Here is a 14,226-nt window from a genome sequence, read left to right as displayed (position 1 = left end):
ATCTTTAGATATTTACTAGCATTTCTGTGTATGCACACTTCAAAAACTTTTTGAACACAGGTATCAATTCTAACGTCAGCTTGTATTAGGTATTAATGTTAAAAACTTAAACAATGTTGTAATAGTATCTTTAAAATTATAGCCAATTATATGTAAAGCTTATGAGATTTATTCCTCAACTTTTCTTAAGACATTTTCTAAATAAAAGCATACTAACTTTTAAATACAATGCTTTAAACAATTTTTAACCATTTCTCCTAATTCATGGAAATATATTTTAGCACAAATTTATTTTAAAACCAGGAAAGAAAAGTTTTTTTAAACAACCTTCTTTTAGCTAATTTGGAATTTTTTTTTTTTTTTTTTAAATGAAGGCAGATAAGAATTACCACAACCGGGACAAAGTCAAAGTCCCAAATTCTTCAAAGCGCAGACTCCAAGCATGTTTCTTCCTTGTTTTATGGCTGATGGGCCTGGAGCTTTTCCTTAGCTTCTGTTTTATTGAAGTTAAAAGAGCTGAAAAAACTTCAGTTTGGCTGTTGTCTTGAGAGACTACCTTGGAGTTTACTGAAGCTAGATAACAGGTTTAGTTATTAACAAGATGAAAATAACTTACAGGAGATTTAAAACACTGTTGTTTTTCACAAGGAATCAGACTTCTATTCCATTGTTTTAAAGGCAAACATTCAGAAAATATACACATTATGAGCAGTTTTGTTTATGCATCTTTAAAGAATTCATTATTCTCCTGCAAGGCAAAATCTCACATACTTCCTTGTAAATAAGAATACAAGTAATTTACAATCTGAATCAATTTTATGAATAGGAAACATTTGAACCAATAAGCATAAATATTCATTTACTTTAATAGCATATATGATGCAACAAATTAAACATAATTTTATAATATTGTGAGATTATAATCCAAATTATTTTAATTGACAAGTACATTATTCAGATTTTGTCTCAAGCTTTGAGAGTTCCAGGGATCCTACTAGAACCCTCAAATTTATGAGACTTGGTTTAGAACTATGAAGAATTTAGAGGTCTAAATGAGTTAAACAAAAAGTACCTTTAGCATTTAACTGAACATGTTGAATATTGTATGTTAGACTTAATCAATGCAAGGACAACACTGTAAGTTGAAGACCAAACAGCAAGAAAATGACACAAGAACATTTCCCTGGTGGAGATGGGGAGTCTGTTCTGGCTAGGTCCTGTTAAATTTGTTAGACCTCTCTAAAATTATTTACCAGGAGAGAAAAAGGAGGTTAGTCTCGGTCCGTCCCATCTCGTCTGTCAGTCAGTCACACATGCACCCAATTCACAATAAGAACAACAACTTAACAATTCAAGACAAAGACACAACTGGAGGAAGAGTATTAAAACAAAATTTAGTTTTTGTCCGGACAAAAATAATAGAACACCAACAATATTGACAAAACAAACATAAACACAAACACCAAACATGTCAGAACAGAGACACATAACTATTAAATCTCTTGCAACTTCCAACCTCTTTTTTGAAATACTTCAACCTGGAGATATTTTGTAAAACAAGCACACATAATTCATCTCATGTTTTAGATTAATTTAACAGTGGATTTGGACCACTTTATATCATATTAGTTTTGTGAAATCAAGTTACAGAACACTTTTTTTTGTTTTTTGTTTTTTTATATAAACCTTAAATGACTTATATAGAACCTTCCTGGGGATGCCAGGGAAAAATTTGACCAATAAAATCCAAAAAGGTTTTGAGGTCTTTTTTAATCACCCATATTCCTCGTGTCTTGAATAAGTCTATAAGACTGATAAAACCTTGCAAGAATAATTCTTGCTGTGATAATGCTTGTCCCATCTTACCTTAACCCCGTAAGATTTGCGCCACGAATTTCCCCGAGCACGACTTCCGGCGGGTCAACCGTGAAACTGCTCACTCGGTGTTCTACTCAACACCACTTCGAGAGGCCTCTCCTTTTGCGTGGCGATCTCCCTGTCGGTGGTCTGCACACCAGCCACGTTGGGCGCCAAATTGTCCCGTCCAGCAGGACAGTCAACGGGGGTCGCAACCACCTAGGAGAGATTGGGGGACAAGAGACACGAAGAATGGACAGCAAGACAGGATGTCTGATCAAGCTGTCAGTTTATTGATTTTAATTGAGGATTTTTATACTCTTCAGTAACTAAGGCTCAGGGAGGAAAGGAGAAGCTAGGACGCAAGCCATGGTCTCCAGACCAATTGTTCTTGGGCAGCCACCATATCCACAATAGTAACCAGCATATCAACAATAGCATAGGTAATCAGTAACAAGGTGTTGGTAGGTACAGCATAAATCACATTCTAAAACAGTTGCTAGAAACAATTGGAGCTAAGCGTGTGATTAGCTTCATAACTTCTTTCCCAAGCATCTAGCCAGCCGGGGATTTTCCACTGGCCCGTAGTTCTATATTCAAAATGGCTTCAGTGTGGCTATAGTACACGGCTCCTGACAATGGAGAAAGACAAGAATGACAGAGCCAAGGGGTGCTATGGGAGTGAGAACTCAAGAGCTTATTACTCTGTCCTTGCCTGAGGATGTATGGGTGGGGGCATGTGTAGGGTGATGGCTGTCACTAAGAGAAGTAGAGTCTATGGCCAAGAGGAAGCCCATTCAGAGTGTTGGTTAAAGTCAGCTTTAGGCCACAGGAATTCCAGGGTTCTAGTTCCTCATGTAAACTTCCCGTTATGCCTAAATACTCTGGAAGAACAAATAGGTACAGGCAATTAATGAAAGAAAAGAATCCTACTTCCAACCAGATGATAGCATACTCAGAATCCAAAAACTGGTATGAAATATGTGTGTTCATTTTTATTTCTTTCCTGCGTATCTACCAAAACCTGGTTATGGAATGTGCCTTGGTTGAATAGCAGGAAGTACCTTCTTGTGCTGGTTCCCTCTTCTGTTGATCCCTTTCTGTATTTTTCTTTTCATTCATTTTTTTTTTTTTTTAGAATTCTACACATGTTCTTTCCACCTCTGGTGTCTAACCTGCATGCTGATGATTGTCAAATTACCAAAGTCATGATAGTTACTGGTTTTATCCTAGAAGGATGGTCGTGCGCCTTCTGCGAGAGGAGAACTGCACTGCTTTGTGTGCATTCTCAGAGCTTAACCATCTGGGTCTCTCTGTCTTCACTCTCTCCTGTCATAGTCAGCCCCACTGCGAATGACAGGCATAGACACATTTTTCTGTATTTTTAAGTTGCTGATTAGTAAACTTACTATTCAAAGAGAAAGATTTTTTTGATTTTTGACTATAAAAGATAAAGTACAGTATTTCTCATTACATGTGGAGCATCTAACATATCAATGTCCATGCTTGACCACTCACTTCCTTTGCTTTATTGCTTAAAACTTATCAGAGTGAGGGGCCTGGCGGCGGGGCCTAGTGGCTAAAGTCCTCGCCTTGAACTCGCCAGGATCCTATATGGATGCCGGTTCTAATCCTGGCAGCTCCACTTCCCATCCAGCTCCTTGCTTGTGGCCTGGGAAAGCAGTCAAGGACGGCCCAAAGCCTTCGGACCCTGCACTTGTGTGGGATACCTGGAAGAAGTTCCTGGCTCCTGGCTTTGGATCGGCATAGCATTGGCTGTTGCGCTCACTGGGGGAGTGAATCATTGGACAGAAGATATTCCTCTCTGTCTCTCCTCCTCTCTGTATATCTGACTTTCTGATAAATAAATAAATCTTTTTTTAAAATATATTTTTTATTGATTACATTGCATTATGTGACACAGTTTTATAGGCTCTGGAATTCCCCCCTTCCCTCCCCAAAACCCGTCCCCCCACCCCATGGTGGATTCTTGTTGCATTACTGCAGTTCAGATTCAGTTGAGATTCTTTCCTTGCAAGCATCTACCAAGCATAGAGTCCAGCATCTTATTGTCAAGATAAGTTCAACAGTTTCTTGGGGAGACCATCTCTGGTCTGAAGGTAGAGCCTACAGAGTATCATCCCGATCAATTAAAAACCCTGACATTACATCAGTAACAATTTATAACGTAATGGAATTAGTTGACATGGTATTGTGTAACCAGCATGTTAAAAGAGAGAGAGAGAGAGAGAGAGAGAGAGAGAGAGAAAAAAGAGTTCAAGTTCTGAACCACATCCTATGACTTCTACATTGACATTATAATTATTAGTTTATATACAATTGTGTTCTATACACCTTAAAATGGCTATAGATTACTATTCAGCTGTCTCATGTCTATTTTAATTTTAGTATTTAGCAGTTCGTAGCATTGAAGCATGATTTTGCAGAACCTGGCTGTTTTTCAGGTAGTCTAACTCTGTAACTCTAACAAGACATATGTCAACAGTTTAGGTGAACAGTTTTAGGAGGTGTGTGCAGAGAAATCTTCAAAACCCTAGTGAGGAGTAACTAATCTTTGTGTCCCACCCAGTGAGTTATAAGTGCATCCTCACTGCCTGTTTCCTGTTTGTAAGCTTTCCTTGTTGTTCTCTATCTATTCTAGGGTTTTTTGTTTGTTTGTTTATTTGTTAGTTTGTTTTGGGGGGTTTCCGGAGCAATCCTGATGGTCATTATGAGAGAGAGGGTGGGGACCCAAAGTCGGCACCAGGCAAGAACCAGAGAAAGCTCCTCCCCCTAGTCCCGAAGGAAGTTTACTGTTTTGTTTCTGCAGACCGCTCAGGGTTCCTGGTTGTCGTTCCTATGACCTTGGATCCTGCAAAGCAGGGGATGGGCTTCTTCCATCCCATGAGGGAGATCCAAATGGAGGTGGGTGACCTCAGAGTTCTCGGCCTTTGAAGGCACTCCAATTCCCCGTGGTCTCCTTGGCAGTTGGGATGTAGTCCTCGGAGCTCGTACTTATAGTCCTTGGTGAGGATCTAAGAGTCTTCAGAGTTGAGATACAAGCTTCCTCCTGTCCACCTGCTCCACTCTGGGGTCCCCCCTGCTCTGTGCATATGACCTCCTGTTAAGAGGTTGTTGGGATTGCTCCTGATTCCCCCCATATACCTTTGTAGTTTTGCTATTGTCTAATGCTGATTTGAGTCTGTTGTTTATAAGTTGCCAGTTATGATCCTGATAGGTTATACTTCCCATCTTCCTCACACCTTCTTGGGTGATGTAAGATTTCTCTGCTCTCCCTCCCCCTTTCCAAGTAGCATAGGCCTTACAAGTATATTAGGTTTTACAATTCTTTGATATAGATCAGAAGCAGTTTGACTCATATCGATTGTTGATTCATTGGTTATTTCACAATATCTTATTGCATAAGAAAAAAACCTATCAGAATGAACTTAATATCTTCTTTAATAACTTAAGAAAATCTCTCCTAGGATTTGAATTTATGGAAACTTTCCCTTTAAGAGAAACTTAGCAATAGGTTGAAATAAACCACAGACTGATGTCAAGGTGAAATAAAGCTTTGGATTAGGAGGAATTATTCATGGGCTTCATAATTGACAATCTTGTTCAAGGTAATTGGAACATCATTTTAGAAACTTGCAACTTGATTGAATTTGAGTCCCAGCATCCAGGCTAAAGTTATGCAGAATGTATAATAATGTCTGAAATAAAGGCCAAATGAATTTTGAACAGAAAATTTTCTGTATTAGTGGACATAAGCTTGCAAGATTTTTTGTTTTTTAGAAAAAATAATCCCCATGTATGGTTCCTACGTTTGGTATTCTTTTAACCAAGGAAGATATACCAAGTGAAGAAACACTTATTAGAACATCAAAAGAATATAGATTAAGGCCAGTGAAAATTCAGAATAACTATTACTTGTTCCCATTCTGTTACACCTTTGGCAGCCATTAGTAAATGATTATAGCTCACTTTTTCACTGGACCTGAAGGTTAGTCTTGAGATTATAAATATAGTTTGCCAAGTGGATGGTGATAATTATGAAACACAACTCCTCTCCTTTGCTTAGTTTAACTTGCTAGAGAAGCCTCTGTGACATGTATTAGAAAAGCATTCTGAAATACCCTGGAGGAAAAAGCAATCAGGTACAAAGGTGATCCTTCTGTAAACTGGATGTGATTCTTTTACATGGATGATTGAAGAGATCTTAGCAAAGAGAAGCTTAGTAAAGAGAAGCTGAGGGCCCCTGCCACCTTGCCAGCAATAAGCGTTGACATGCCAGGCATGCCAGGGAGCCACCTTGAAAGCAGATCTTCCAGCTTCAGTCCTACTTTCAGATGACAGGTCCACATTGACCATGACCTTCTGAGTCATGCTGAACACCCAATGGAACTATTCCTGAATTCTTGTTTCGTGGGAATCACTGAAGATTCTCTTTTATTTCACTACATTTTGAGGGAGTTATTTGTTATGCTTTCATCACTCTTTCTTGCCTTAACACTGGCGAAGTTAGACTACAAAGGAAAGGGGACAATGTGAAAGTAATGAGGTTTTTTGAACCATTAAGTCTACTACTTCCACCTGTAATAGATACAACCAGAATGTTTATTAGGTTATAAAATTAAACAAACTGGATTTATAGGATCTTTCTAAAGTGGCATCAGTAGACAATAAATACAAATTTTATATATCCTAATTAGCAAGTTATTTGGAAAAAAGTACATCTTGTCATGTGTGCACCCTGAGGAACTGGAACTTTCAGTAAACCATTTATAGATCAATTAATATTTTTCAAAATATAATTGAGTAGAAATATATTCTCTCTCCTCCATGATTTAGGCCAGTCACTGACCATGGTCAGCATGGACCATGGTCCGCAATGATAGTGCCCTGGGCTGAAAAGCTAGCTCTCTTAAGTAATGAAGCTGTGAAGCATGGCATAATTTCCAATGTTCTTAGAAAAATAGGATTAAAAGATAAGGTTATTTTTGGAGCTGGTGTTATGGCAGGTAAAGCTGCAGCCTCCAACATTGACATCCCCTGTGTGTGGTCGTTTGTGTCCTGGGTGCTCCACTTGCAATCCAAACACCTGTTAATGGTCCGGGAAAAGCAGTGGAACATGGTCCAAGGACTTCTGCTGCTGCCATCAACGTGGGAGAACTGAAATAAGCTCCTGCTTACTAGTTTCCTAGTCCAGACCTGGCTGTTGTGGCCATCTGTAGACTGAAGCAGCATGTGGAAGCTTTCTCTCTAACTCTGTTTTTCCTACTGTCTGTGCGAGTATGTCTTTCAAATAAGCAAATTGTTTTTAAAAAGATTTATTTTTATCGCAAAGTCAGATATACAGAGAGGAGCAGAATCAGAGAGAAAGATCTTCCATCCACTGATTCACTCCCCAAGTGGCCACAACAGCCAGAGCTGAGCCAGTTCAAAGCCAGGAGCCAGGAGCTTCTTCCAGGTCTCCTATGCAGGTGCAGGGTCCCAAGGTTTGGGGCCATTCTTGACTGCTCTCCCAGGCCACCAGCAAGGAGCTGGTTAGGAACCAGGGCTGCTGGGATTAGAACTGGTGTCCATATGGGATCCCAGAGAATTCAAGGCAAGGACTTTAACCATTAGGCTACCTTTGCCAAGCCCCCAAATAAACAAACCTTAAAGAATAACTAGTTTTTGAAAACTATGGATAGTTTTTTTTTTTAAATGTGCATTTCCTGTAAACTTTTTAAAGAACTTTTGTACCAGTCTGGCAAAACTATACCTATGACATAACAAATGTCAAAAATGTCATCTTTGTGACGAGCTTTCCTTTCTTGGTCTGTCACATTTATAAGCTATAAAAGCATGGAAGGCATTTTGTAGATCTTGCTCTTGATTCTGATGCGGCTCTGATGGTGTTCCAATCATTCCTATCAAAGTGAAAGACGATGAAAGACAGCTTGAGTATGCACATGATGCACTGCTGGGCGGTTAATTTAGCCCTTGTTTAAGTCAGATTAGCGCTGCTTTCAAAGATGTGGAGAAATCGGTCACCATAGTATGGCTGTGCATAAAGGTGATATTTGCTTTTTGGAAACTAATGATTTCTTTCCGTTTTCTATTTTATTGTGAGGAATACTGTACAGCAAATGGCCTTTTAAAAGACAAACGTCTGGAGATTACTTGATGCAAGTTCAGATACAGCAACAGCTCACAATAAAGATTTCAGTCTGGGCTGAGTTCTAATAGACTCAGAGTTGTTTTATTCTTTTCCATGCGATGTAACATTTCATTACTTTATCCTAGACTCTCACTGGGTTCTGGTGCTTACTGACATGGATCACCTGGACACTTCCCACGTGGTCTGCCAGGCACTTGCCTTGGGTGTGCACCATGTCCATTATCTGTGCCCCAGCAATGTGTGAATGGCATAGAGGTCTGGTGGTTCAGAGCACTGGTGGTGTCTCTCAGGGACAGAAGAACCCTTGGCATTGACCATCACACTCTGGGCACAGAGCAGAAATGCATCTGTGTGACTTGCTCTAAGCCTACCACCCTGAGGAAGAACAACATTCAATTGACTTTCATAACTCACTGATTTTTGAAAACAAAATTGTCATATTAGGATTCCCCTAGTTTTACCTATAAAAATGTTGTGGTTAAGGGAGTTGCTGACTTTCCCAAGATCAGACACCTGGAAATGGGCAAGACTAAGTGCCAAGTCACAGCCTTTTGGATCACACAGCATCTCCTTCCTGCCCTTGATTTCATTAATTCTCCCCTCCCCTCTCCTCCCCTCTCCTCCCCTCCCCTCTCCTCCCCTCTCCTCCCCTCCCCTCTCCTCCCCTCTCCTCCCCTCCCCTCCCCTCCCCTCCCCTCTCCTCCCCTCGCCTCTCCTCCCCTCCTTTCTTGTCTTCTCTTCTCTTCTCTTCTCTTCTCTTCTCTTCTCTTCTCTTCTCTTCTCTTCTCTTCTCTTCTCTTCTCTTCTCTTCTCTTCTCTTCTCTTCTCTTCTCTTCTCTTCTCTTCTCTTCTCTTCCGTTCCCTTTCTCTCCTTCCCTCCCCTCCTCGCCTCTCCTTTCTTTTTTCTCTTCTTTCTCTCCTCTTTTTTATTTTTGTAATTATTTTATTTCTATTGGGCAGGTAGAGAGAGAGAGAGAAACAGGGAGAGAGAGGTGTCTTCCATCCTCTGGTTAACTTCTCAAATGACTGCAAAGGTCACTGCTGAGTAAGGTCAAAGCCAAGAGCTAGGCACTTCTTCAGATTCTCAATGTGGGTGGGGGACCAAAGCAGTTAAGCCGTCCTCTGCTGTTTTCCTAGGTGCATTGATAGGAACATGCGTTAAAAATGCAACAACTGGGACTAGAACTGGCATAACTAAAGTTTCTACCTTTTACAGTTGGTATTAATGGTAGTTTCTCATCCATACCCTCTTCCTTTTATTTGTTTAAGACTATATGTTCATTTATAATACTAAAAATAATAATAAAAAAGGAAACCTTTTGACCATTGTTATGTCAAGTAACACAAATTATTATCATACTTGAAGTTCCTGAAGGTCAGGCATTGTGATTATATAATGATTTAGGAATGGGCAAATCATGACATTCTGATTAACGAGATGTGAAGAGGAGTTTGGGAAGGGAGGTGGCAGGGATTGTGGCTATTTTGTACTTTATAAAAGCATAGCAGAGAGTGTTATGTTGCATCTATTCCTCTGGGTGTTGTTGTAGTTAACACAACTGGGGCATTTTTGTTCAAATGAAGCCAGCACCAAGGATGGCGTAAGACCCTTGTGTAAATACTTGCAAAGCTTGTGGTAATTTGTGATTCAGTAGATGAAATTTCTACTCAGAGAAATGGGGAGTAGAGGCAGGAATCTGCAGTGAGTAAGCAAGTACGATTCCGTGTTGAGGCAGGAGGGCCTTCAGGTGCCTCTGCATGGCTGCACACATGCCTCTACCGTCATGGAGAGAACCTGGGTTCTTGATGGCGTGGCTAAGCTCTTGGGTCGGTCATCCATACATTTCCTTATTGTTTAAGGCAGTTTGACATGCTTTAGAAAAAAAAACTAAATAAAAGCATTGGACTGATAAAAAAAACTTGAATTTCATCTGTATCCATAGCAAGACTTGCTTTTCACTACCACTGTGATAGCTGCAAGATCTACTTCCTTTTGTTTTTTTCACTTTCTGAAGATATACAAAGATATTCAAGGTAACATTAATGGGAAAAAATATTCCACTAGATAGATATATAACCCTGTAAATATGTATGAACAGATGAAAAAAGAAGATATTGTTTAGTTTTGGAAAAAATTCAACTATTGCTGCTAATATCCAATGACAAAAGCCTTCCTGGTAGATATTAATAAGGATTTACTAAATGCACATCTCTGTGGGAAGCTCCAAGATGGGGGCTCAGATCTACATGTACTTATCCTTCCAGACATGTAGTGGTTTTCTTCCTGGGATGACAGAAGCACAAGAAGGTCAGAGTAAACATGAAGGGGCTTTTGAGGTAGGCGCCACTGGGCCACACCATTATCTCTATCCTCATTGACTTGACGGGTACAGGTCCGGTTATTGAGTTCACAGTCAAAGGATGTAGATTGCTCTTACAGAGAAGAACTGCAAAATGGGACAAGACTTCAATCAGCCAAACTACTTAAAACCCACAAATTTCCTATGCCTTACTCATATTACTCCCGTAATTATATTTGTTGTAGAAAGAAATTTTCTTTAGAAGATGGGGTAATCTGAAGGGTAAAAGAATACAAAAGGAGCTCAAGGAAAAGCTTGGTGAAATTATTGCTATTATTTAGAGCTGATAGATTCCCAGTTGTGAGGGAGCTAAGGGGATGGGGAGGAAGAAGTGGATGATCTAAGAAGGGCTTAGGTGGTGCTAGGTGATTGAATAGGGAATATGATCAGTGGGGACAGGGAGTCTATTACTACAGGGTCCAGATTCTTGGCTTAGGTGCTTGTAGTAATAGTGAGGAACAGAGAAGAATATCAGCTTTGAAGACCTGTGGGATGTTCCTGCGAGCTTTTGAATCTGAATCTCAGAAGATAGATCTGTGCTAGAAACAATGATTGGAACATCATCACTGTGAAATAGCTGATGTCTTATGTAAAGGACACTATCTTTTCTATACGTGGACTTTCTGGCCTTTTAATAAGTTTTAATGTCTAAGATGCTTATGTCTAGAAAAAAGCAGCTGAAATATTTTGGGCTTAAAAGATGAGCAATGAAAGAAAAACCCACAGAGGATATTTCCTTCAGTAAGTCAATACAGTTGAGTCTCAGAAATGCAAACATAAAAAAATGATTTGCTGTAATTAGAGCTCCTTTCCCCCAAACTCAAAGTTCCAGGCCAGTGCAGTGCCCTGATCTGCTCTTCCCATTTTGTGATGATGAGGTGTGGGGGAAGGTGTGTTCCTCCTAGTCTTATATATAGGAATATGATGATCCATTTTTAATTCCCTTCAAATGGAAATAAGGTTCTCTGGCCCCAAAACCCTTTACAATTTATATTTATTTGTTTTCAAACCTCAGTTCATTGTCAGCAAAAAGATTTTAGTATTTTGGCTTAAACAAGCATTTCTGTAAGAGAATATTTGATTTTACTTAATTATTCAGGATCTTGATATCACCTGTTATTTTAGTGCAACAACTTAAATCTTTTGTTTCTGTCTATATTTTTCAATTGCGTCATAATATCTAAGGAGGAGATGAATTGGAACAAAAACAGTGTTCCTGGAAACAACTTATATGTGTTAAACATTTTTTCAGAGGTGGTTTGTATCAAGAGAACAATTGCTTTCCTTAGAGTCATTCAGATCACACCCAGAAAGTATGGCTCATGTCCCTGAGTGGTGCTTGAATTGAACCCAAGTCTGCAGTTGTCTTAAATGCAATTGCTAATAAGGAGCCTTGTTGAAGAGGCAGCGAAACTGTTTATCCTAACAAAAACACTTTCTGCCAGTCATGAAGACTCTTAAGAAGAAAACAGTTGTTGAGCTTTTTTCTTTTCTTTTTTTTTTCAGTCTCCTAAGGTAGTTCTTTGTTTTTCCTCAGGAACTGGGGAGTGAAAGCAAGAACCTAACATGGAAGTGTTAGAAAGTTCTGTTTCTGAAGGAGTTCTGATATCACGATTTTTTTTAGCACCCCAGGGCCAGTGTCTACAGAAACCTGCCAAGTGCTCTCAGCCTGTTACTTCTCCCATCCCATGCCAATTTACCAATACTCTTTGTGTGGCATAGGATGGGAATAAAATGTGAGATTCACGGTGTGATCCATCAGGGTTGACCATAGCTGGCCTGTTATGTACTGTTTTTCTGTAGTCTCTAAGCCTGTCCGCATATTTCTTCAGGCCTCAGTCAGTCCTGGATTTCAGTTCAGTCTTTGCTAGGTCCTGTGTAATCTTAGGTGAACTACTTAACTCCTGGTGGATCCCATTTCTTTGTCTGCAGAAATGGACAGAATAGTGATAAACAGGGTACCCATCTTGCAACGACATTGGGATGATTAAATAAGTCAATCCTTATGATGTTTGTGGCAAACAGTCCATGTTTGGTGAGCAGGTATCATTATTTGTCAAATGAGAAGGCTGGAGTAGTCGAAGAATATCAGATGCAATGTGCATATGATACAGAGTGAATGTTTAAGGGGAGGATTGGAGGCTCAGAACTCCATAACTTCTGGTAGAGTTCTAAGGAGATAGTAGGAGTCTGCATTTTTTGCCTAATCCTAGGTGTTTCCAAAGCAGATGTTGGTAAAACACTGTGAGAACTTTTATGATGACTTCTAATCTCCCAGGTCCTTCTTCATATTTGAAAGTTCTTTAGTCTCCAGTGTAATCCACAGAGAAGAGGTAATTCACTTGCAACTAAAGCTCAGTCGCAGGCAACATTTTGAAGGCAGAATGGTGGCATGGTGGAGAGGTAGGGGCATGCCACAGGCAGGGGGATTCTAGGAATGAAGGCTCAGGTGGGGAGAGGAAGGAGCAATGTCCAGGAAGGAGGCTGCATAACCAAAGAAGTGAGGGTACAAGGGGAAGAGTGGACCCTTAGAGGCATGGCGTGTGTATGAGGAGGCATCCCAAGGACAGGAGCTGGGAAGGGAATTATTGCCTCATTATGGGTGGCAGTACAGAGCTGGCATGCTGATTAGGGGGCAGCTAGTATGTTTCAGGTCCCAGCTCATTAGGACTGGCGTTAAGGTGACAGCCATCAGAGCAGAAAACTCGTAGCAGTCCCTTGAGGGAGTTTGGAGTTCCTCCTCACTGCATTTTGCAAAGCGTTCAGATCCAGTTTTGGGAGCTGCATAGGCCAGAGTCACTGTGCACAGAGATATTTCCCCATTGGGCAGTGACTAAGGACTTTGCCTTGTAGCAATGAAACCTGAAGTATGCGGGAACTGGCAACAGGTGGTTAAGACTGTGTAAATATTTAAGTAAGCACGTTTCCCCTCTTCACTAAAAGTGGTAGAGGTCAGATTTGGACTCCAGCTGCAAGATCAAGACTGTCCTTTTTTTTTTTTTTGCCAGGCTCCATTTGTTTCTCTTCAAAGTCATTGCTAAAAACATCTAGGGTACTGAAACAGTGGGGGTGAGCAGAGAATGTCTTTCTGATAGGTTTTGGGGAGCACTACTTGGGTATGCCTCTTGTCCCAGCTTGTTGGGTAGCAGGGGTCAAGAGAATGCTGCAGATGCTTTAGAGTCTCTAGTTTGTTTTCATTGGAGTGGCAGCTGGCTCATCCTGGGGTGAACTAGGCAGCTGTGAGACACAGAATCTCAGTATTATTATTATTTTTTTTTTTTTTTGCCTCTGTGATTTATTCTAAGGTAAGGTGTGGAAGGAGTAAAGAAAACCATAAGGGAAAGAGAATCTCTAAGAAAGAAGATGGATAGTGAGAACTGACTGCTATGACAGCCATACTTAACGGACTGGGAGCAAACTGTCCTTGAAAAGTCACAGAAAGCGTTGCAGCATTACAGCCATGTCATTGCTCCTAAATGGATTATTTCTCTAGGTTCATCATGACCAAAATGTTTAGGGAGTATTATTGTGCTTGGGACTCATGATTTTTAACTGTATTCAACTTTAATCTGGCCAGGGACTTCTTCATGTCAATTTAATTGCGGTTTTTAAATAAACTTCTACATAATGCTTCTCTTGTACTTTCTCTTTCTTTTCAACTCACTGTGTAGTGCCAGATGTATATCAATTTCTGTCTTGATTTTTGCTTTCTGCTTTTGTACTCTTTTTTTTTTTAGGAAGGGAATCTTAGGCGAGGGAAAAGCTTTAGGACAACAATACAATCTGGTAACACAGAAAAGATCTTTAAACATGACTTTGTAGAACAGAGATACAAGG

This window comes from Ochotona curzoniae, unplaced genomic scaffold (assembly GCF_017591425.1).
Source record: "Ochotona curzoniae isolate NIBS_2020 unplaced genomic scaffold, NIBS_Ocur_1.0 contig_4926, whole genome shotgun sequence".
In the NCBI taxonomy this organism is placed as follows: Eukaryota; Metazoa; Chordata; class Mammalia; order Lagomorpha; family Ochotonidae; genus Ochotona; species Ochotona curzoniae.
The sequence above is the reverse complement of the archived record's forward strand: the minus strand, read 5'-3'. Positions refer to the sequence as shown.